The 25,441-nt window shown below is 37.5% G+C and overlaps 1 protein-coding gene and 1 pseudogene across 1 annotated transcript in view; both read left to right on the forward strand.

Moving 5' to 3' along the window:
- The window catches only part of TTC29 (tetratricopeptide repeat domain 29), a 594,494-nt gene that overhangs the window by 380,115 nt on the left and 188,938 nt on the right, over positions 1–25,441 (forward strand). The window lies entirely within an intron of this gene.
- LOC120613182 (60S ribosomal protein L32-like) lies at positions 11,329–24,824 on the forward strand (annotated as a pseudogene).

Consider the following 25,441-nt stretch of genomic DNA (forward strand, 5'->3'; position numbering starts at 1 on the left):
CTAGGACAGAAAATAATTGTGTTTTCTTAAGGATTAATAACTCGGAGATCTAAGAAGGAAGAGGAGATTCAAATCTTTCCAAGGAAATGGACTCTTTCAAGAAATGATCATTTTTGGCAGACGTGTGAGGGTAGAGGCTCCCTGAGGAGCTCAGGCTGGCTAGCAGGAGAGAGCAGCAGGGAGAGAGGCCCTAAGGGTTTGCAGGACTTAACTGAAGTTAGAAGAATCATGTAGTCCCCCTTAGAACACAGGCTGCAAGTACAAGGGCTGGGCCAGCCTGGAGCCTTGTTATTGAAAGACATCTCACCTGGCAATGTTTAGGTGGCTCTTCATACAGATCTAAGGGGAGAGAACTTGGCCTGAAGCAATTGTCATTAGTCTTATACAACCTCGTAATCCTCTGTTCAGCAGGAACCTAGATGATAGTTCCATTATTATAATATGAAAAAAATTTTTTTAGTCGTCATTAATGTGTTCCTCAGTTTCTTCCTCCTACCTGTATTCATGTTCTTTGCTTATTAAATAATTCTGCTTCATTATTACCAATCAAGATGCAGCCAAGTTCATTCAAAAGATATGTCTCTGAAAGACATTATTTTTACTTGGTTATTTGGTATACTGAAAACATATGGACTTTGTGACCTCAGAGTGATTTTCTTGGTCAATTAAAAAGACTTTAGGAACCACGACCTCTGCCCAAGTTCAGAATAAGAAGCATTGAGTACCAGTGGTAGAATGTGAGTGGGCACTACAGTTACTGCTCATGGTCTGGAAGTGAAGATGAGTGGATTTTTGCTGGATTTTGCCACCACTGTCTTCTAACATTCTTGGAAATCATTTAACTTACTTATGACATCTTCTTTTTCAATGGTGCATAGGGATAATAAGGATCCATAAGATTAGTGTGTTAGACCGTAGTACGGCTTCAATTGGATTTGTCTATAATGTGGATTGGGACATTCAATCAAGAGAAAATAATTTAATGCCCTAACTTTATAGAGACAGGAGGCAGGGAGGGTACAAAGTAAACTTTGTTATATTATAAATTTTTAACACATATAATATTCTTAATGAAAAATTTATTTAAAAAAATAAGCACACTCAGGTCACTCTTGATATTATTTAGTACATTTGAGAAATATACTAGAGACAAAGTGCTGGGGAGGAATTCCCACATATTTATCATTGTCAGTATTAACATGCTTCAATTAAATGCCTAAGTGTGTGTGACCCTTTGTTAAATCCCTGAAGAACGCTTGCTGGTAGCGCAGGTTGGTGAGGTCGAGCTTGCTCTTCTTGGTCTCCCAGATACCCTGTGGCCACTTTTGAGCATTTCTAATCAGGTGAGTCACAGCCGGTGTTCCCAATTCCTCTCTTTGACTCTATTTTTATAGTTATTTTTACATTTTAAATTGTTTTTATTTTTTTATTTCCACCTTTGACTTCCATATATTCTCTACTCTTGATTCAAATGCCTAACCCTTTTTAGTTAAATTTCCTGAGACAAATAACCTAGAATGACTGTCACCACTGAAACTTAAAATTGTGTTCTTTAACCTTTGTTTTTACCTGTAGGCCTAAGTAGGTATGCTCGATAAATGTGTAAGTCATACTTAGTCATCCCCAATGTGAATAATCAGCACTCTCCTCTTCCATTTGAAAGGCTCTCTCCTTTGAGTGTGAAGCCATGTTGACATATAATTGACAGAGAATCAACATTTTTTTTTTTTGAGAATCAACATTTATTAGAGTGTTCTGATCCATGGGCCCATCAGAGCAGTTACAATAAGAGATTCAAAATGGCAACAACACAAAACAGAACAAGATAGAAAAAAAAGGCTTCCGGGAAACCAGCTTTTAAATCTGAAGAGAGCTTTGAGTGGGACTGGGATAGCAGTTTTGTTTTTTTTGTTTTGTTTTGTTTTGTTTTGGAAATTCATATATTAGTAGCTCTAGACTGGATTGAAGGACTTACAGGTAACATCTGAGCAAAAATTGCCTTTTTAGTGTAAAAAAGTCAGTTTCATATTAACTTTTTAAATTTTTGTTGAGTTGCAAGCAGATCAAAAGCATCATTTTTCATTTAAAAAAAATTTAAACAGTAGAAGAAATATGTCTTCATAGGAAAGGATAATATGAGTGTGGGTATTTGACAAGCAAGTTTTTCCTCTTTGAAAGAGTTACTAAGAAACACTGAAAAAAACCCACTGATTTGGTTGGGTTCACTTCAACCATAAATAACTTCAGCATCTAACACAATAGGTGCTGAATAATTGTTAAATCAATGAAAGACTAATGACTCACAAAGAGTCGAATCTATGAACTATTTTGAGCTTTTGGGATATCAAAACAGATACACACTTTCCTTTTTTCTTTCTTTCCTAAGTTTATTAGAGCTCACACTCCATAACTTCAGTGTTAACTAATCTGACTCTCCCCACCAAGGTCAACAATGCTCTATGTAAGGGATGGTGGCGACACATGTGGCTCAGGAGATGTCTCTAGATTCTACTTCTTACTCTGTGTTCTGGATGTTCTTGCTCTGGCTTAGAATATCTTGTTTCTCTTCTGTTAATTGACCTCAATTATGCCTCTAGTCTAGACAGTGCTGTCCACCTGGTTTAAATTTAGGTCTCAGCTTTGACTGCTTTCTTAGATCAGCACAAACCGTAATCTGTGGAGTTCCCTGCCCCACAGTTGTGCCTTATCCAGGCCTTTGGCTTCAGCCCACTGGGTATCACCTAATCAACAGTTGTTTGAACTTCAGTCTCTGAGTATCTTTCCTATCCCTACCATGTCTATGAAGGGGCTGGGCGTGCCAGGATTTCTTAACTGCCAGTGTAACGCTGATTTATTTCTTTGGAACCACTGTACCCTTGACAAGGACACACGCAGAGCTCGAGATCACAGGCCTTCAGACTCCTGCTTCTCTAAATAGTCAGCTAGAGATAAAGATGAAGGAAGCCCAGACTTTAGGAGTTCCGAAGGCCGTTTGTGTCCTGAGGCTCAGTAGTGTCCTCTCCAGTGAGTGATGTGAGTGCAGCCAGTAGGACTGGGATCTAAGCATTTTAATCATAGCATTTTAAGACTGGTACCCAGAAATTCACTGGCAACAGAAACTCTGCCATTCTTTCTTCATCAGTAAGGGTAGCACTCGTATGTAGGTTTTCAGAGGGGCTTAGCCCAACTTTCTGTCCTCATGCTCAGCAGGGAAGGCAGAGATATACGTGGAGGCTTCTCTCCAGCCAGGAGGCCCAAGGCCTCCCAGCCACATGTATGAAGGCCTAGGATAGAAGAGAGCCAAGGAGGCCAGATGCGAGTTTCTGCCCTTTCTAGTCCTTGTTCATAGAGAGCAGTGTTCCCCATGCTGCTGTCCTGCTTGCAGTGGATCTGTTTCTCTCTCAGAACTGAGGCGACGATGTAACGAAATACCAATGATGCAGTGCAGAGTAGCCATCAAGAGCTGGGGCCTTGGAGCCATGCTGCCTGGATGCCAAGCCCGATTCTGCATTTATGATGCTGGGACCTTGAGTGATTTTCTTAAACTTCTTGTAATTCATATCCTTCCTTGTAAACTGAAACCATCATTCAGCAGTTATTTATTGTACTACTCCTCTGGGAAGGGTACTATTTGTGGGGCTGAGGATACAGCCATTAAAAAAAATAAATAAGTTCCCTGCTGCCATGGAAAAAATAAGTATACACTGTCAAAGAGATAACAGCTATGCAGAAAAATTAAGTATGGTAAGAAAATAAACAGTGACATGAAGTATTTTAGATGGAGCAATCAGAATAGTCTTCTCTTAGGAGATGGCATTTGACCAGAGGTCTGAATGCAGTGAGGAGTAAGCAAGTGCAAAGGCCCTGAGGCTGAAGTGTGTCTGGAATAATGACATTACCTATGAAATACGGTTGTTGTGAGGTTAAATTAGGTAATTCATTTAAGAACTTTAAACAGGACCTGTGCATAAACATTTCTTGATAATTATTAGTTGTTGGTTCTGTGATACTGCTTCATATATTCTGGCTCAGCTAGTCCAATTCTCCACCTGATGATGTTTGAGGACACTGCCACCTGCTGCTTCTGGCTGGTAAAACTAGTCAGTATGGGTAACATGTTGAGAAGCTGGTGCTGTTTCTCATCTGCTGCCCATCCTTCCTCCTGTATCATGGTTTCTACTGGCTAGACATCCATTCGACTCCTTGAATCAACTTTGCCTTCTGCTTTAAATGAGATTTCTGTTGGCACCTGCCAAGCCCCGGCCTACTCCCCACCACAATGCCAAGGATCCAGGACAATTGTGTCTTATAGGGAGATATCTTTAGGTGTAGAAGACTGCTCCAGACACAAGTTTCACTGGGGCCTGTGTTTTTGTCAAATGGCTACCTCCCTCTTTGAGCCTAAGAAGCCCAATAGAAGAATAAAGACACCAAGTTACAATGGGGTCTTATCAGACTACCCACCAGCTCAGCAGGGGCTCAGGTTGTCTTTGAAAGAAAAACTGACAAACTCCCACAGAGCTACCACTGCCTCAACACAGTCACCATTTGAGACTTGCACTTAGCACCACAGATTCACAACCTTCTGAAATACCTCTATTGAGTTGTTATTTATCATTTTTTAGAAAATCATACTTCTGAGTGCCAATAACCTTGTCCATATTTGGGAAAGTGGCAAGTGGAGATGGCTTTCTGGTCATGCCTGAGTCTGGCTCTGCACACAGGGGTGCCATTTGCTGTATGCAGATGCAGGAGCCTGGCTACGTACAAGGCTTGCTTAGTGAACACGTCTTACATGACCTTCCGCCCCAGTGTCCTGACATGATCCCCTAACATGGCACGCCATAGTCAACAACAGTCACATCAACTGCAACAGACTTTCATTATGAACCTGTTAAAAGCCAGACATTATGCTAAGAACTTTTCATTTGTCATCTACTTTCAACTTCACCACAATCCTGTCTAACTCAGACACTGTATACGGCGGCAGGTTACAAAATCGTTATCTCCCATTGATACCCCAATCACAATGACTTGGATTTCTATCTCTTGTCACTAGTAGATATCTGGTTCTTTACCAGATATCTGTGCCATGTCGGCCTGGGTCTGGGCCCTGCTGGGCCTTTCTGCAGATTTCCTCTTCCTGCTCAAGGTTCATTTCACTCAGTCAGCAGCTTCTATTCTCCCTGGCTTGACTTTGTCTCAAGTGTAGGCTCAGAGACTTTCCATATTTCCTTACTGTAATAAGGAAGATTGAGCTATAATGCTTTACCAAAACCCATGATGGCTTAGGAGAATGGAGTGGAATGATACACAGAGGACTTTAAATTGGTCATTAGCTTTGGTTGTTCTCAGAGTCCAAGATCAAGGTCCTCTGAAGCCCCTTTGGAGGCCCAAGCCCCTGTAATGTGCTCATCTGCCAGCTCCTTTCTCCCAACATATTGCAGGGGCCAGCCCATGTTAGCAATGAGACTTCCTTACAGATGTGTCTTGTACTCTGATTTCAAACTTCTTTCTTCTCCAGTTCCAAATAAAGTGACAGTTATCCATATTATCTAAAACCTAATCGTTGGGCTCTCATTTTCCACCCCAGGATAAAGAACAACCTCATCCCTATCCACAGGGCCTTTTCCAAAGGTCCCTATTAAAGGCAATGTATAAGAACACAAGCCAGCATCAGGACATTCCTCAGTTTCTGAGTTACTCCCTGTTGACTCATCTCACACATGAGATAAACACAGACCTGTCCAAACTGAGCTTCAGCATTCCCAGCCCTTATAGACATGATACTAAGACCAGCTGCTATACCCTTCCTGACACTTTCCAGTCTCTGCTCCCAACTTCTACCATGTTTTGTACGTATTATCCAATTGAATTCTCACCACAGTCCTATGGAATAGGTATTATTGCTGTGCTTTTTGTCATTTACTACACGCCAAAAAATGATGAGATTGAAACTTTCATAGGTCCATGGAACAGATAAGTAAACCCCGGTTTACTTAGAAAGTTTAAATAACTTGTCTAATGTGGTGGATAGACATTTATACACAGAAGGCACACTGTGTAATCCACATGCCGTCATCCAATGATACCCTCTTTGTCAAGGATAATTTACCACGCCTATGAACTTAGCCATTCGATTAACTAGCACTGTGTGTAGCTTGCTTTCTAGCTTTGGAGTGGGCTGTTCAGATGTATAATCATCTGTCTCCAGGTCTAAACCCACAAGCTAATCACCAAGTAAAGCAAGCTACCATATTCTAAAGACATGCCACCCCTGATTTATCACTCATGGACCACATAGCCTTCACACCTCAACCTTGGGGGCTCCTTCTCTGGACTGTGATAATCACTTCTTTTTATTTTTCTTAAACTACATAACATGACATTTTATTCTTTATTACAAAATGCCTTTGTTAATCACTATATATCATCTTACATTGTTCCCGTGTGCTTTTTATTTTTGGATGTGTTGGACATGTCTTCCACATAAAATTAGAACTCCCTTGAAGGTAAGGACCATGTCTTAAACTTCTTTCATGTTTTCTCCAAAGAACATGACATTATGCTAAGTTCATACAAAATACTAAATGAATATTGGCTTGAAATAATGTTGTCAGGAATTAACAACAACAACAAAAAAGAACTGGTATAAACAATTTTATAATGTCCCTTCAAATATATGTTTTGAATTATTTTTCATTTGTCCAGTAAATTTATAAGTGCTACAAATCATCAATGGTAATTCTAGGAACAAGTAGTAAAAGGCATTTTTATCTTTTTTAAACGATTAAAAAAACAATGAATCTCCAAAGTTCATAGATAAATGGTGAAAAAAGAAACATACATTTATAATTTTTAATAGCTGAAAAAAGTTAAAATAGTTTCTTACGATTTCTAAGTAACAATTTTCATACATTAATTGTTAGATAGTCTTATCTTAACATTTTCTAAAGTGCCTCTAGATGTCTTTATAATCCACTTTATATAAATAAATGGAAAACGTTTAGCCTTGCAATTACAAAAAATAAAAGAGGATAGTGTTTCGGTGAATTTTTGGCAACAACTGTTTGATAAAGGCAAATGCAAACACCTCTTTCTGAAGAATTTCAGTTTAATGAAGTCCTTTTAACATACGTTTAATAAAATGCTGAATGAAAAAGTCAGCTATTTTACCAAAAGCTTTTGAATACAGCCTGTTCTTTCTGCCTTTTTTGGGAAACTGCTGCTTTCTGATTATAAATGATACGTCTTTTGTCTTGTTGCTTAATGTTTCTGGAGTTTAAAAAATATCTCAATGTAAAGTTAAACCTACTTCAGGAACATTAACATATGAAGCCAAAGATTATCTTGCCATGGGCCATTGCTCTGCCTTTAAATAATATAAATTTGATCAAATTCAGATATTGAAGTAGACAGTATCCACTGGAAAGTTTTCATTTCTTTCCTACTTTCTTAAAATCCCTGGAAACTTGTTTATTTCAGTAAAGAGCCCACCCTCTTCCAAACACATCAGCCTTTCAAAACCTTTATTTAAATGCCTCTGCCAAATGAAAGGCTTCTTTCATGCCATTTCAAGCCCTGAAGTACCAAAAGGGTAAATAACTTGAAGTATCAGTTTTGACTGACTTGACTTTGAAACAGGCACAGCCTGCGTAAACAGCTGCTCAGCTGCAGAGACGCTTACCTGCCTCTCTAAGCAGTGCCTCTGTTACCTACTAATGTGGTAACAATGATAAACACCTTAATTCACTGGATTAATGAGTTAAAGCCAATAGAAAAGGACAAAAACCCATAACTTTTCCACAAACTTAGTTAAATGTCAAGGTTTTTAAAGGCCTAGTTAGCAAGTATATTAGATGAGATATGTCAGTTTCCCAATTTACGACTCTGACTTGTCTCTTGTGATTCCTTATAGCCTCTAGCCATTCTCCTCTTACCTGAGGCATTCTCTGGCAAAAACCTGATGCTTCCAGTCATTCTGCATTCTTGTGTTTCTTCAAAAATAATTGGACAGGCACCTTTCCATAAACAATCATCATTAGTTATATACAGTACACAGATATGAATACCACACAAGTAAGTTTCAATGGAATGTCTTCAGCCAAATAGTAATAATTTGGCCTGCAAGTTACCGATGTGATTGACAGAGAGTTAATGCACTTAGCACTTTTCCAGGAGGCTCTGAGTATTAGCTCCTTGATGCTCAGAAAGTCCTGCTCCCAGAAAAGTGACATAGACATTGACCATTGAGTTTGTTGCTATTCAATAGCTGGTTCCGTTTCCAGACTCTATGATTAAAGTCATTATAGGAACTGTCAGCAGGGAGGAAGAAATGGAAACTGTCACAAGAAGCAACTGTCTGAAATGTTAAAGATTCCCATAATATTGAACATTTTAAAGTAGGGATTTTAACTTGATGAAGATCAACCTAAATTACAAAGCTGCAAGCTTCAAATACTTTCTGCTAGGTTGATTAACCTCATCTCTCTGTTTCTTTCTTTCTTTCTTTTTTATTATTATTATTTTTTTTTACCTTCTTGGAAAAATTCTAAAAAATAAAAATTTAAAAAGCCAAACCTTCGTTCTTATGGCTATAAACAAAGTTTACAACAAATATGAATTACCATTTTTCAAGGACCTGTTCTTAGAAGCATGCATATTCTGTGGAAAAGATTGAAAAAATGAAAGTTTAAACTGAGTATACTAAAAGCACATGATTTGAAAGTTTTTAGTAATTATTTTTATATCGAAGAACCATGATAGCTCTAATATTCAATGAACACAATATTTTCGGTCTGACGAGCTTGGACATGTTTATAAGTTGCTACTAGTTATTTTTTTTCTAAGGTTAAAAATTAAAATTCTTGATTTATAATTAGGACTTATCTTTGTTTTATAATCTTATAATAGAGCATTGGGTATACAGACCATTGAAATGATTTATAAGTTAGATATTTTTTGGAAATTTATTAATTTAAAAAATAGATCTTGAGTACATACATCAAGTGTTTATTAACACTATTAGATTACCAATTAATATTTAATCTCATTTTGTACTGTATTTAAAAATAAGTGGGAAGTTTAAGCAACTGTCACAGATCAGAGCCCACAAAGACATGATGCCTGAATAGGATCTTAGAACAGAAAAGAAATATTAGGAAAAACTAATGAAATCTGAATAATGTGTAGAGTTTAGTTAACCAATATCCATTCCTTAATTATGACAAATGTACACTAGAATAGTGTTAGGGTTGCCATGGGACATATGTATTCTAAAAAATGATTTGTTATTGATCTGAAATTCAAATTTAACTGGGTATCCTGTGTTTTATCAGCTAAATCTGGCAACCCTGATAATAATGTAAGATAATTAACGATAGGAGAAATTGGATGAGGGGTATATAGGAACTCTCTGTAATGTCTTTGCAACTTTTCTATAAATCTAAAATTATTCTAAAATAAGAAGTATATTTAAATTTTTAAAAAGCAAATGGGAAAACATATAGCCCATGAAATACATTTTGCTTTAATATTTTAGTTGGAGCATTTTATATACCTAAGAAAGATTAAAATCTGACACCAGCCTAAACTTTAATTCTTTTTCAATATGTAAACAAGTTTGCCCTTTAAATAATGTATGTTTTAACCCATTTGGTAGTAAGAGGAGAGCCTGAAACAATTATACTAACAGTAATGGTCTTCTATTTATTTTTCTTTCCTCGCCTGCTATGCCCAGGTTTTGACATTAAGAATATTATATTTGATATTTTCTGCATTAAAAACCACTTTAGGCTTTGGTTCCATTTTACTCCCAGTCAGAAAGATCAGAAAAAGCTCAAGTCACACAGTGAGAAACTTTATCCACTGAATGAGACATTATCCATTCCACCAGACTGCAAATCAAAGAGTATCTCTTAGGCTGCTTAAAAATTCATTTTAAAATCTGATCCTGATTGTACTTTTATGGTAATTTCATACCATCAATCATCCTTTTACCTTTAGTCTCTGGGTCCACTGCTCTCCCCATAGATCTCATTCACTCTACCTCATTATAATTCTTTAGGTGAGAAAACAGGAGAAGAAACCTTAACAGAAAATGAGAGAAAGATGTAAATTTCTTGAGAAAAGTCAGGTTCACTAAGAAGCAGAGCTAATGATATGTTCTGATCTTCCTTTTTTTGTAATTAAAAGATGGGAGGAATAACGGACCCCAAAAAGGCGAAAAACATGTCTTCCATGCAGATAACCTATTTATAATCTGCATTCGATCTCCCTTATAAAGCTTGTAGTTTTAAGCCATCATGGTTCTGACTTGTTTCTGCCATTTGAAGTGAACAAAAGAAATGTTTTTGAAACTCTAGAGAACTTTTCTTTCATTGCGTGATGTTTGCCTGCCCTTTACCCAGGCTGCCTCCTTTCTAATTCTGTTTTTAGTAAATTATATTATCAGAGAGTAGAATTATCAGCAGGTAGCTATAAGCCACACAGAGCAGGCCGCTCCCTAGGTATATACGTTTACATAAAGTTATGGGAAATCAATAATATAACTTTGGTTATTATTCTCCATTTGGCAATGTATATATGCCTGCTCCAGCTAACAATTAATCATTGGAAAGGAATAGCATATGGCTGTGTGTCAGCCAGAAAGTGCTCGTGGCAAGTGAAATGATTTCTAACATCCAGTTTAAGTCAAGCATTCATTCAGCCTTTTCAGCATGATTCAATTTTACTAACAATAAATGTTGTATTTTTGCTCCATTGATTTGAATGCTGACTCTGGTGTAAAGCATATTTCTTAGAGCAACACGAAATGTAGTAGATAATAAACTCAGCAGCGCAGCTCAGCCTCGGTACATTTAGATTGGAATGAAAAATGGCCGTAAAACACAAGGGAAGGGGCTGATTTCTCTAAAGTACCAAGTCCAGCCGTACTCTCGTTCGTTACATCTCTAACAAAATGTTACCATAAACCACAGGATGCCAATAATAGCAATAATCTCTCCAAAACGGGTTGTTACCAGCAGTTAGTGACCAGTTTCTTAGTTAATGCCCTGAGGGGAAAGGCTTTAAGAAAGCTGTATTCACTATTTTCTCTCAGGCAATTTAACTGGATGCATTAAACTGCATTTTCATTGAGATTTCAAAATGTTTGTGTTCAGACAAGGCCCTCCTCTTAAAGTCTTTTGATTAAATCTCCGTTGCTGCAGCCTCAGGAAGAGCAAATAAGCAACACATCTAAGTGTGGAAGTTAGATAATTTAAACAGTTTCTTAATTAATAACTTAAGTGACAATCTCAAACTGATAAAACAAATCTATATGCCGATATGATCATGTGGAAGTTCTTCGTTCATGATTTAATGCTCTCTGCCATTGAAACTGTAAGTTGACCCTCCATTCATTCATTCGTTCATGCAGATGATAATTCCCGCTTGCCATTTTTGCGGGGTATTGTGAGGATCAAAGGCAATTTTATCTGTGAAAGAGATCAAAAACTATCTCTCTCACAAATGAAATTGTGAAAACTGCCTCTTTCAGTACTATGAGGCAGGGACTGCTGGCCAGCTGCCCTCCTTCTTTATCAGAAGTAACTAGGTGTGCTTTGGCAGAGCTAACTGGTTAATTTTCACATATACCTAGAAGGTTAAATTTTAACTCCCTGTTGCAAAGGCAGTTGGAGGTGGGAGTGGGGAGGGGTCCTGGAAATGAGTTTTCAGCAGCTGCTTCTAGCAAGAGTCTGAACCCACTCAAATATAGATTGAAAATTCAAGATTTAAGGCATTCAGTTTGTATTTTAGGGCTTGTAAAATACCAGCACCACTTCTTTTGAAAATGTAAACTTATCAGATGTTAATGAATCATCTGTTTATTATAGGACATTTTCTGTTAGAAATAAATTGTAGCTAAGTGAAATAAGTCAGCTAGAAAAAGTTGAGAACCATATGATTTCACTCACATGTGTGATATAAAACTGAAAGCAACAAACAAACATGACAAACAAACAGAGACTCGTGGACACGGACAGTGGGTTAGCGGTTACCAGAGAGAAGAGGGGAAGAGAGGAGGCAGGTATAGGTAGAGGGGGTCAAATATTTGGTGACGGAAGGAAATTTAACTTTGAGTGGTGAACGCACAATGCAATATACGTACGATGTATTATTGAATTGTACACTTGAAACCCAATTGCTATTTTTAACCAATGTCACTCAAATAATTTTAATAAAAAAAGAAATAAATAGTACCTAGTATGCACGTTAACTCAGGCCCATAGACTTGAGACTTTAAAGTGATTACAAGGAGTTTTAAAATTCCACAAGTGAAATAGTAAGAATAAGAATGTTATATTATTATATAATTATATAATTATGTTATATAATTAATATTGAGACAAAGTGCTTGATACTGTTTTTATTTAGCATCCTAACGTACATGAATACAGAGGTATTTTACTAACATATGTGAGAATAGCTAATATACTTCAGCTGATAATATGGTATACCATGGCTGAAATGTTCATAATATAACAATATAATATTTTTATAAAATAATAATATAATAATGTAATAATGTAATAATAATATAATGATAATAATAATAAATGTAACATTAGCCTCTCAGGAACTCCAGAATAATATTTTAAAGCCATCATTTTGGATGTTTTTCCCTAATCACACCTAAAATAATTTATTCTCCTGATTCATATTTTACATATATGATTAACATATTAGAATGAAGCATGGCCATCAAAACACTTTTTTTATTTCAATACATTAATCTTAGGAATACACTTCTAGATTTAAACTAAAACATTCTGACACTATTTATATATCAATCATAAATCATTCAGAAACCTGAATAGGTTACATAGTATTATTTAATACATCTACTTCCACAGTCTATTGGTTTTAAGTGAAACACTTCAATTGCTCAGTAATCACAAATATTAACTTCGTAAATAAAGGCAAAAAATGATTGACATTACAAAGAAAAAGGCATACATCCGGCACAAGTTTGATTTTACTTATTATATCCAGTGCTACCTCAGATTATAAATACTTATATGTGTGCATTGAGGGCCAAAGGTATATAGAGCATGCAGTCTCCATACCTATATATCTATCAATATTTGTATGAAAAAATCAAAGCAACATAAATGAAGCCTTGCATAGTGAATTTATCAAACTGAAATTACATTTCAAGAAAAGTCAAATATACATTTGAAATCACAAGTTTTTATTTTCTGCATAACCTAAGTTTAAGGTGGGTCTAGCATCAGCCCCTTTTAAAGGATAATTGGAAATGGTGACAGGTTACCTGGAGTAGATGTGTTAAGAATTAATGGGCCCCTGAAGAGCTCGGGTGGAAATGAAGACACTGCTCCACTCAGACACCATTTTACAAAATGAAAAACGGGATGGAGAGGCTCTTGCATGGGGCAGATGAGTAGAAATCCTTGCCACAGAAACTAGGCTTCCCCTGGGGCAGAGGGGCGGGGCACTGGACCTGCTTCTCCCAAATCTGCTCTCCCCCCCTCCACCCTGAAATGGCCGTTTTATGAATTTGAGATTATTGTGCTGGAGACTGAGCTTTTTATCCTTCAGTGCTCCTGGAGGTGGAGGAAGGTGATGGTGTCAAAGGTCTGGTTGAAAGGGTCAGAGCTGAGGTCCTGTCCCATGCAGGGAAAGAATGAGATGATGCTAAGTGTGGGCCTGGACCGTCAGGAAAGGCTGCAGACAAAGGAAACCAGTTTTGCAACTCTTCAGAGTTTCTCCCTTTGGCCAACTCTTTCCCTACAAATTTGTCTCTTAGAAATGTTATACAGATTATAAAATAGAAAGAGTGATGAATTCTTTGGAAGAAAGATAAGCAAGAATTCCACTATGACCACATTTTGAAAGATTATGAAAAATGGAGGAAAGTACCATGTTTTGCATGTAAAACATAACATTAATTCAGAATTTTACTAACAGTTTTCTTTTATTGACATGGTACTAATGTGTTATATGTTAGAAGAGTAAACAAAAAGGTGAAGAGAATGGTAAGAGAATTCTTTTGGAGGACCTCAGTGCCTTGTGTTTACTCACAAAAGTTGCCATTTGTGAAAAGGGCGTCAGAGGGTAGAAAAAACATGCTGACTCTAGTGTTAGATGTCTCCCCACATATTACTTTTTTAGTCCTCAACTCTGAGGTAGCTATTATTATTTGCAGTTTATAGTTGGAAAAGCCATAGAAAATTTAAGTAATACGCCTAAGCTAGTATTTTGTATAGCTAGTTAACTGGTCGAGCCCCCAAATCCAAAACCAAGTCCCCCAGATGCCAACACTCCAGTTTTTTTCCACAGCAATAGTTAAGGGTCCCAGGACGTGTAAAATCAGGCCTGGTGGGGCCTCTGCCTACAAACACATTGATAACGGTTAATTTGAATGATTGTGACATATCTATTATGGCAGTTACATTTTTCAATACCAATTTTAAAGTCTAAAGTTTCCAAAGGAAATTTTCTGCAAATATTTTAGATCCCCGTTTGTAAGTTTCCATTTGTCTTGGCTGGGAAAAGAGAGTTCTTTGAAAAAGATGTTTTTACTTCCACTAGTGGCCTCCTTGCTTTGTAGTTATCAAAAGAGTTAAAAGACCTTTTCTGAAAGGTTTTCTTAGAATTTTAGTATGTAAATGTCTTCCACTCACTGATCCCTAATGCGCTTTTATTTTCAGAGTCTAAGAAATTTCCTAGAGACACACTTTTCCAAGGAGCCTGACACCATCCCTCAGGTACTTATGGAACCGGAATTGCAAACACACAGCCCTTGCACCTTGGGGTTATCAAAACGTGAAATATCTTTCAAATTAGGTTATTTGGTAACCTAAGCCGTTTAATATGAGAATTTCAGAGACAACTCCTTGACTAACTCTTCAAATATATTTGAAATCGTTAAGATGAAGCACAATGTACCTACGAAAGCTGATTTCTTCAAAAGCTCTTAACCTAAATGTGAAAGCCCCTTGCTAAGGACATTTTGCTAAAAACAATTCTTGGCATTATGGCCAGGTAACAGCCTCGAGTTGTAAACAATGTAAATCAATCTAATTTGTACCTATTAACAATATTATAACAGGGTAATGAGTTTCAGACTCTTGTTCCATTCCACAAGCTGGACCATGGGGTTTTGCTATTAAAACTTAATGACAGTGATCTTTTTCTTCAAATGTGGAGGAAAAAAATTTAATTAATTAGTAGATTTCTCTCTGCTAAACTTTTTAACCTTCGTATTTTTAAAGCTTTCTCTATATGAGACTTTAGTATAAAATATTATCTCATTCAGAACTAAATTATTTGGAATTTGTTGTTTTGATATTTTATCATGTTTCACATTAAGACTTTTAATTGTTTGACTCGTTGAATACATCTGGGACTCATGGATGTAGGGGACTAAGAAACTGGCACCTAATTTTTTAAACATAACGGGCCACCGATGTGTATTTAATCAACTGTCAGAAATACACTTTTATATCACACAGCATAAAATGTTCTAATCACATTTCTATAAATGGTAAATTATAAATAGCATTCTCTAACATGTTTATCAATCAAATGGGGAAGCAAAGAAAGGGCCAATGGTATAGATTTATCCAGTGGAATCCCAGAGAAGCCTCAGGAACAACTGAGGGCTCCTGGGCTGGGCCTGTCCTGGGCAGGCCTAGACCAAGGGGTCAGGTCAGAGGACTGGACAGTCACACTCCAGCCAGGCGATGCACTGGGTTTGCTCTCTCAGCGAAGTGCCATGAGTAAATAACATGAATATAATTGCCAGAATTTGGCCCGTATGAATCTCAATAAGTTGGATCATCAAGAATCAAGAAAAATCATATTATACATGATGACAGTACAAAATAATAGAAAGAATTCTATTGTAAAATACATGAAAAGGAAGTCTAATAAGAAAGGAATATTTCATTAAATGGGAGGGAAATGGTCATTGTTAACTCTTTGAAGAACTGATAGGGAAATTCGAGACCATTTTTCTACATATCTGGAAAGATCTTTAAATTGTACCCGACTTAAAATTTTAAAAAAAATTTCTAAAGCTGGTATTGTCTGCTTTTGTTTGCCAAGCATTATGATTCTTATAGAACATGCAAATTCAACATAAGATTCCAGGATTCACTCCTTAACTTCTAGTTATCACAACAGTGATTAGGAGCTGAAAAGAGCCATCTAATAAAATGGGCAGAGGGGTGAGTGGTAGGAGCATGTATTAAGATTCAAGCCTGTGAAACAAAGTATTTGAGTGTCTCATTCAGCCTCAGCAGTACAGCAAGTCAGAGGAACTGAAAATAGGACCAATTCTTCTAGCAAGTGCCTGGGGGAGCTCTCCTAGTTAGCTTTCTAAATGGCCAGGAAGACAATTGAAAGGATGTGAATGAGATGAAATCAGCAAATAGAATTCTTTAAAATCAAAGTATACTGTAAGCAGAAAAATTAAACTAATGAATGCAATTCTCTTGGCTGTAAGTTTTAATCCCCTCCCACATTTTTCTTATGCCTTCTCTATATGAGACTTTAGTGTAAAATAGTATCTCATTCAGAACTAGATTTTTAGGATGAGATGGTTTGGTTTTGATGACTAAACAAAATTATTTGTTGGAAACTGAGCTGACATTTATTCTTCAGTGTGTCCTATCATTTAACAATAAAGCATTGTTAAATGATAGGGTAAATGAACGCATGCTCTGTGTATGGGATTTTGAAGAGTAGAGGGACGGTGGTTTGGAAGGTAGAATATTAGTACTACCTCAAAAGTGTCATAAGTAAATTTGTTTTTTTTTTTTTCTATTTCTACTGCTACTACCTCATTCCAACTTTTATCATCTATCACATAAACTCTTGCAGTGGCCACTAGTAGCTTCTTGGCTTTCCTGCATTCACTCTTGCTCCTTACATTCTGTTCTCCATGGAGAAGCCAAACTAATATTTTGAAAATATGAATTAGATCATGGCGTGCTCCTGCTTAAAACCCTTTGATGGCCTCCTATAGCATTTAAGGTACAATCTGACCACCTCACCTGGCACATGCCTAACTTCCTTATATTTTATCCTTTACTATTTGCCTTCACCAGTGTGCTCACATTACACTTACCTTCTTTCTATTCCTTGTATGTGTCAAACTTATTTCTACTTAGGCTCTTTGTACTTGCTGTTCCCTCTACCTGGTAAGCACAGATGCTTGGCAAGCATGCTCCTTCTTATCACAAAAGCCTCAGCTTACATCTCCTCTTTGGAGAAGAATTCTCTGACCACTCATCCAAAAGAGCACCAATGTCCAGGTAGGTGCTCCATAGGACATCATCACTCTGATTATTTTCATCATTTGGCGCTTATTGCCATCTGCTGTTTTCTTGTTTACTTCTTTATTGTTTGTCTCCCCTGCATTAAGTAGTAAGTATCATGAGAACTTATTCAAACATGTTTCCCCAAGAACCAGACAGTCTGGCATTTAATAAGAGTTCGGTAAATGATTGTTGAAAACAATGAACAAATGTGTTGTCTTGGCTTGTGAAAGATTCATGATAGAGAATTTTGATGAAGAATGGATTGTTCTGTGGGTTTACATGTACTTCTATGCATGTTCCAAATGCAAAAATAACAAATTAATACAAGGGGAGAATCAGTTAAGCAAGAGTGTTTGTGGTATAAGGTAGGCAACGCGATGCCTTCATTAATAGAATTCTTTTCTTTTCCTTTTTGGAATGCTCGTCAGACAGGAACCATTTAAATTTTATTTGGGCATATGTAAAACTTGAAGTTTTCAAGTGGCTATTTTCTCTTAATTTCTGACTCGCTTTGCAAAATCTATGGTGTTTTAGTGTGATTCTTTCCATCCAGTCTAGGCAGGATGTTTTCCTGTGTTTCAGGTTTATACAATGGATGACAAATAAACAGCTATTGTGTCGGGAGCTAGCATATTCCTAGGCAGGTGTTATAATAGGAAGGAGTGGGGGTGATGAAGTGGGAATCTGTCCACCCACACTGGTTGGAAAACCTACTTTAAAACTCGCCCAGCGCCAACTGAGCTTAATATGGTTGTTACAGGGAGTATGTGCACTGTGATGGCAATGTGTCAGGCCTAATTGGGACCTTCTGAGAGCTAAGAGGATGTGAAATTCTAGCAAGAAAATGTTAATCCAGTCATAAACACTGTATTCACAGGAAAACTTCCCTTCAGCCCTCCCTGCCTTTCTTACTTAGCTATTCAAGGGAAATGATCGGTGCATGCAAACTTATAAAAATTTAAACTATTTGGATGCTTTTGGAAATGATTTACAGAACTCAACTAAGCAAAAAAATTCCTCCATGAAAATGAGATACTTAATAGGTATTGCTGACTCCTGCTCATGTAAGGACAGGTCCAGCCAGTTAGAAAACTACTTGGATTTACAGGAGTGACATTTGCAGGTGATTCAAATTCAAACCAAGCCTGCCTTGTGAACGTTAGTCCAAGGAATTCACAGCTCCTTACATTAGCCCTAATTTCCAGTTTCAGGTAAATGTTCACCAATCCATTTCTGGAACATTGAATGGAAAGTAATGTAAGAAAGAAATCTCTCATTCTCTGACTTAGAGGGAAGCTGGGGAGGGGTGGAAGGTTGTCTAAGTCGATATGATCAATCCTAGTGTCATTAACACCCAGGGAGAGCCATTCCCTCTAAGGGGCTGGCCAAGTTTAAGATCTACATGTCTTGCTAGAATGGAAACATAGGGTCAAGGTACTTCTTAGACCGTGAGATAACTGTAGGTGTCATGACCTTCATTTCACCTTGCTAGCTGACAAATAATGAACAAGAAAAGCAATAACTCATACATACAAAGAAAGTTTCCACCCATCACTTGTTTGTCATCCAGTGCAGTCCAACATGAAAAGAGTCTGCGATCAATAAACTTTGATGCCTATAAAGATTAAGTGAATAAAGTAAGAGACCTTAGGGAAATGTACTTTATATGCCTCTCCTTTTTATTTGAAAACAAAACAAACTCTAACAGATTTCATTGGGTATCTAGATATATTGAGGTATTTTGATGAAATTGTTGAATATTTTTTATCTTGGCTTGATTTGCGCTAACATTTATTGATCATGTACCATGTGCTAGATACTATCCAAGTGCTTTACATACATTAACTCATTTAATTCTTACAACTCCGAGAAATACATATATCACACCCATTTTCAGACAAGGAAGTACACAAGGTCACATGGCTTTAAAATTACAGCACTCTAATAAAAACAAAATATCACTTGATTAATCATTTTCAAAAAAGGACTTGAGCAAAACTGGAGGAAATATTTTGACTTGTAAGAATTAAGAGTTTCAGGCTAGACTACTTAGGAACGTACATTGGGAGCTATGAGGGGGAAGAGAACACCTTCCCAGACTTCAGTGTGCCTTTCAGACCTGGGATATGAGCACTGATTAATCAGACGCCAGAGTTTCTAATAAACATCAGGAATCTTGCAGTCGCACCTCTTCTCCTGCTGTCTACAGGGAAGCGAGGCCTTGGTTAACAGTGCTGTCCTTAACCGCACGCCCCTGTATCCTATTAGTTGTTTACATACGTATTTGCTTCGTTTTGTATAAATAGTTTATCAAGGGCTGCAGGGGGAGCAATGTGGAAAGAGCTCTTCTATGAGATCATTTGCTTTCCTGCATCGTGTATGTAACTTACGAGTAATTGAGTAATTTTCTTATCAGTTATACTTAGGACAAAGTGGGGGGATGTATCCTGCCAGCTTCCCCAGAAGCAATTCCTTGTTTATCCAGATTTCTTCCAGGTCATCTCCAAAGATCTGTCTACTTGTGTTTTAGTTCACCAGTGTTTTATTTATGGCTTCTCACTGAAGCCAGGCAGTAAATAAAAGGGCCCCTATGTTTTGTGGTAATTTCCCCTTTCAAAACTTCATGCTCAAAGAGAATTGACTGCAGAGTGTCAGGTAACCTTTAGCTGAGGCTTAACAAGCAAGTACCATACTATGAACAGAAAGTAGGTTTATCGGACATTAGTACGTAACCACAGTGTCTTAAGTCTTTCTCAAATAGTCAAAGTTAGAATCAGGCCTATTATGAAATAACTCTTAAAAAATTCCCTGGGGGAATTTGATTTTGTTTCTTATAATTTTTCCTTCCCTGGTGAAACTTATACAGAAGTAGCAAACATTATTTTTCATTTCTGCCATATTCAGCTCAGTAGGAAATAATGTCAGCCAGACATTAACTCCCGGCTTGTTCATACTAAAGTGTGCTCATTATCTGTCATGCCAGCTCTAAACTTATTCAAGAAGGGAAAAAAAAAAGATCTCAGCATGAAACTCATTCTGACTATAGAGAGCCCCATGAACTGTGTTTAAAAATTCAGCAGAAAATGTCCTCATTCCATACACGAAATTCTTTCTTATAAATGCTTAAGGCCTTGAATTTTAGGAGCCACTTTTATGATTGTTTTTAGGGAATCTATGAAATCAAGAAAAGATGTTACTATAGGTGGCATTGTCTCAGAATATGGCATTATCCTGATTAAGAAAAGCATGGAGCTGCTAGCAATCTTTGCTGGATTTCATACAAATAATGAATTCTTTTAACATTGTCTTATAATACATACTTCTGAAACTGTTGAACCAGCTGGCAGCAAGTGGGGAATGTTGTAAAACAGTTTCAGACATTGAAAGGACTGGCTCAGTGAGAGCTTTCGTTACCCATACACCCCAGTCTACAGTCACACACAACCCATGTCCCCCAGCGGAGCAGAGGGCTGCCGTAGTGAGGACTCTAATTGGCAGAATAACGTATTCAAGGACAGAGTGTCAATGCTACTCAGTTGCTCCATCGTCAGTAATAAATGTAGACTTTTCTTTCGTTTGGACTTGCTCTCCTAAAATCATTTCAGGCTTTGGTCACATGCTTTAAGTACATCTCTATCAAGGCCCTCTAAAAGACTGGCCCAGATTTTCCTCTTTGTTTGGGGTGTGAGGTAGGCCACAGTTCTCCACAGAGCTAAATGGGTCTGATGTGTTACCTGAGCATCAATGTGAAAAAGGAGAAGCAAAGCTTTGATTTCTAATTGTCCAAGAGGATTGATGAATTCGCCAGACCCTGATTGTTTTCCACAATGACTCACCTGGCACCTTTCTGGATAACAAGGATTCTTTACCCCTTAATACAATTAAATTTTGATAATCTGCAGTATCCTCCTGAGACGAAAATAATTGATCATGGATTCGCATCGTTCTAGGTCCATAGCAGTGGAAGGGCACAGGGGAGGGGCTCAGGCATGGCTGGGATATAGACTCCCAGACTGTCTACGAAATCAGCATCTCTAGCACAGTAGTTCTCAAACTTGGCTGCACATGTGAATCCCCTGCAGAGCATTTAAAAATCCTCATATCAGCTAAATAAGAATGGAACTCAGGAAGCAGGATTTTTAAAGCTTCTCGGGTGATTCCAGTGAATAGAAAAGTTGACAAACCAGTGCTGTCTTGCTCTTGCTACTCAAATGAGGTCTTTGAACATGCAGGTTTTAAACTGCAGACTCTCGGGTCCCTTTTCAGACCTACTGAATTAGAATCTATAGTTCAACACATTCTCAGGTGGTTCATACAAACACTAAAGTTTGAGAAGTATTATAGGGGAATCTGCATTTAAAATAAGCACCCCCCGTGATTCTTAGGGCCACTAAAATTTGAGAAACTCTGATCTAGAATTGTTCTCATTACATGACAGGATGCCACAAGGATCATTATCCCCAGGTTGTGTGATTTCTTACTTGTTTCAAATGAATTCAGTTTTATGTTCAGTAGTTAATTTTTAAATCTTCCTCTTCTCTCTCTACCATCTTCCCCTTCTTCCTTGAATTACTCAAACTCCCACCCCCACTGAAGCTACAGAAGGAGAGAATTCCTGAGCAGACACAGGTTAAGGAAACATTTTCAGTACTTCAAGATGTTTAATACTTCGAGGGCACCAACACATGTCTCGTGGCCTTAACAGACACAATTTGACCTTTTGTATAATCTGCCTTTAAAGAATGGCATTTTGTTGTTGTTGTTTTATCTTTTTTTTTTTTTTAAAAAGCCTTAAGATTGTGCAACCGAAGGGCAGATTTCAATGACTCAAGTCTGAACAAGAAGGCAGAAATTACTTACCATAAATCTGGGAGGCTGAACCAAGAAGTGAGAGTCAAACTTTATGATATGTGTCATACACATTTGTAACTCTAATTTCGGTAACACGCTAAACTATGGAGGTTTAGGCACACTAATAAATATTTTTGTAATGGCAGACTGTATTGTTCAAATATGGAATCATCCCTTTAAATAAGGGACACTTAGCTATGCGAGTCACTTCCATTTGCTGTTACTCAGTGTCACTGTTAAGACCCTCAACGATCCCTGCATTCCACATTTCCTCTTAGGTTTCTTCTAAAGCACTAGAAAGAAGTGATGCCTCAATACCTACACCCATGGCCACTTCTACATTTACCTGGTCATCAGAATATTTGTTCATGTAAAGGGCCCTCTACTTCTATAATAAAACAACTTTTTTTAAGGTTAATTTTTTTTATTTTTCAATTACAGTTGGCATACAATATTATATTAGTTTCAGGTATACAACATAGTTTTTAGACACATAAATGTAACTTACAGAGTTACATATAGATAACTTACAAAGTGATCATCCTGATAAGTCTAGTACCCATCTGATACCATACATAGTTATTACAATATTGTATAATAAAACCTCTTGAAATATTAAAAATGTTTACTTGACCTCACTGTAGGAAGAAACACCAGATATTTCTTTGGAGGTCCAGTATGTAACACAGTGAGTGTCTGGCTCATGGTGTCACTCAATAAATTCTTATTAAATTGACTTAAAAACTTTTTGTTGCTGAAATGAAACATAGTACAGACTAATGGGTGTTACATAGCCTCTCACATTCTCCTCTTCACATGCTACAGTATGCTCACTAGAACTTCAATGACTTACTATGTTCACTTCCAAAACTGTCATTTAAAAAAAATCTTATTGGGAATAAAAATTAAGTCATTCGACAACATTGAAACATGCTGTTTGAAAAGATTTTTCAACATTGCTGCTGTGAAAAATGTCACTTAAGTGTTTATATTAAATTCATCATAGAGAAATAAGGTTTTTAAAATCAATTTTCATTTAAAATCAAGACCTACATGTCATATTTTATTTTTAAAAAATACTATGAAAGAAAAAATGTAGCTCATGGAGGAAATAATATCTGGGAGGGGACTTGAAGAGCAGGCAGGTTTTATGTGGGAAGGGGACAAAGATGGAAAGCCAGGTACTGGTCACTGAAATGAGGGGTCATGTCTTACAAGTAATAGGGCCTGGCACATAGTAGGTACTCTGTAAATGGTTAGTGAAGGAGTAAATTAGACAGCTACAGAGATGAAACCCACAGAGACTGTTTAAGGAACCGCAAGTCGTCCAGTCTGGATGGTGAATAGGTGAGAGCAGGGTTTCTCAACCTGGTGCTGTTGATAGTTTGTCGTGGAAAGGGATTGCACTGTGTGTTTACGGATGTTCAGCAGGATCACTGACGTGTAGCTACTGGACACAGGTAACACCTCCTGAGTTGTGATAGCCAAAGATACCTCCAGATATTGCCAAATATCCCCCAAGGAGCAAAATCACCCTGGCTGAGGGCTAGAGAACTGCTGGAAAACAGAGCTGGAGAAGGCACTTAGGATCCCAATATGTGAGATCTGGTATGTCGCACAGGGTATTTACACTTAATTTGATAGACAAAGGGTATTCGCTTAAAATTTCTGGGCTAGGAAATTACAGAATCAGTATTGTGACTTAGGGAGAATAATTTGGCTGTTTGTAGAACAGTTTCCATTTTTGTAAAGTGTAAATAAATACTATGTATATTTCATATATATATGTGTGTGTGTGTGTGTGTGTGTGTATATATATATATATATAATAGGTAAATTACTTAACTTCCTTGTACCTCAGTTTTCTCATGTGTAAAATAAAGAGTATCATAGCATTATAATGAGAATTAAATGAGGTAATTCACATATAGTACTTAGAAGATGCCTGGTACATTTTAAGTGAAAAATATATTCTTTTGTTGTATTGTTGATATTGCTTATCAAAAAACAAGGCACTGTTGTTGTGCAAACAACTTTAAATCATTTTTGAAGTGTATCTACCATTTCTAATAAGAATCAATATCAAATAATTTATTCCAGAGCTAAATCCAAGTAGAATCAAAATAATCACACCTAAAGGGATCGCTATTCCCGTTTCTCCCTAAATCCTGGGTTAAAAGCTAGTAAAACCACACTTAACCTGCGGAGGTGGCAGCCATCCCCTCTTCAGCATCACAGCTGCCCTCAGACCCCTCGCGAAGCCCAAGATCGTCAAAAAAGAGGACCAAGAAGTTCATCTGGCACCAGTCAGACTGACATGTCAAAATTAAGGGTAACTGGTGGAAACCCAGAGGCATTGACAATAGAGTGCGCAGAAGATTCAAGGGCCAGATCTTGATGCCCAACTTTGGTTATGAGAGTAACAAGAAAACAAAGCACATGCTGCCCAGTGGCTTTCGGAAGTTCTTGGTCCACAGTGTCAATGAGCTTGAGGTGCTGCTGAGTTGCAACAAATCTTACTGTGCTGAGGTGGCTCACAGGGTCTCCTCAAAGAACCGCAAAGCCACTGTGGAAAGAGCAGCCCAACTGGCTATCAGAGTCATCAGTCCCAATGCCAGGCTGCACAGTGAAGAAAATGAATAGACAGCTTGTGTGCACATAGTATTTGTGTTCATAAAACCATAAAATTCTAAAAAAAAAAAAAAAAAGAAAGAAAGAAAGAAAAAAGGGGAGAAAATGTTAAGGAAAAGAAAATTGAGTTTCAGGCTGCTTCTCAAATACATATCGGAGTGCCCAGAAACCAGGTAAAGACAGACTGAAGGCAACAGCCTAAAACTGCTCTCAGGGGCAACTTTGAATGGGTCGGCTTCCACATGTAATTGCTAACAAGCCACAGGTGCCAAGCCACGTGAGCTGGTGATAGCCTGATTTTGAGAAGAGAAATGACAATTCTTTACCCATCATTCATCCGAAGGTACGTTTGTCATCTCTCATAGCACAGAGCAAGTTACCTTTTTATTAGTGGCTTTGGAAATATTTTTGCAGATGAGCAGCAGCATCATCCTTATCTGCAAAACTGTGTGTAAATGAGAATATACAGGATAGAAGAAATGCGATCTGCCTGCCAGGAGAATGGAAGCTGTGCATTTCATTTGAGCTCTCAGGCAGTGAGATTAGGGATCCCTTCCTGCCTGCCTGTCTCTTTGTACTGACCAAAATGATGGGCCAATGCACCTCTCCCATCTGACTTTCTTTTTTTC

This window comes from Pteropus medius, unplaced genomic scaffold (assembly GCF_902729225.1).
Source record: "Pteropus medius unplaced genomic scaffold, Ma_sr-lr_union100, whole genome shotgun sequence".
NCBI classification, from domain to species: Eukaryota; Metazoa; Chordata; class Mammalia; order Chiroptera; family Pteropodidae; genus Pteropus; species Pteropus medius.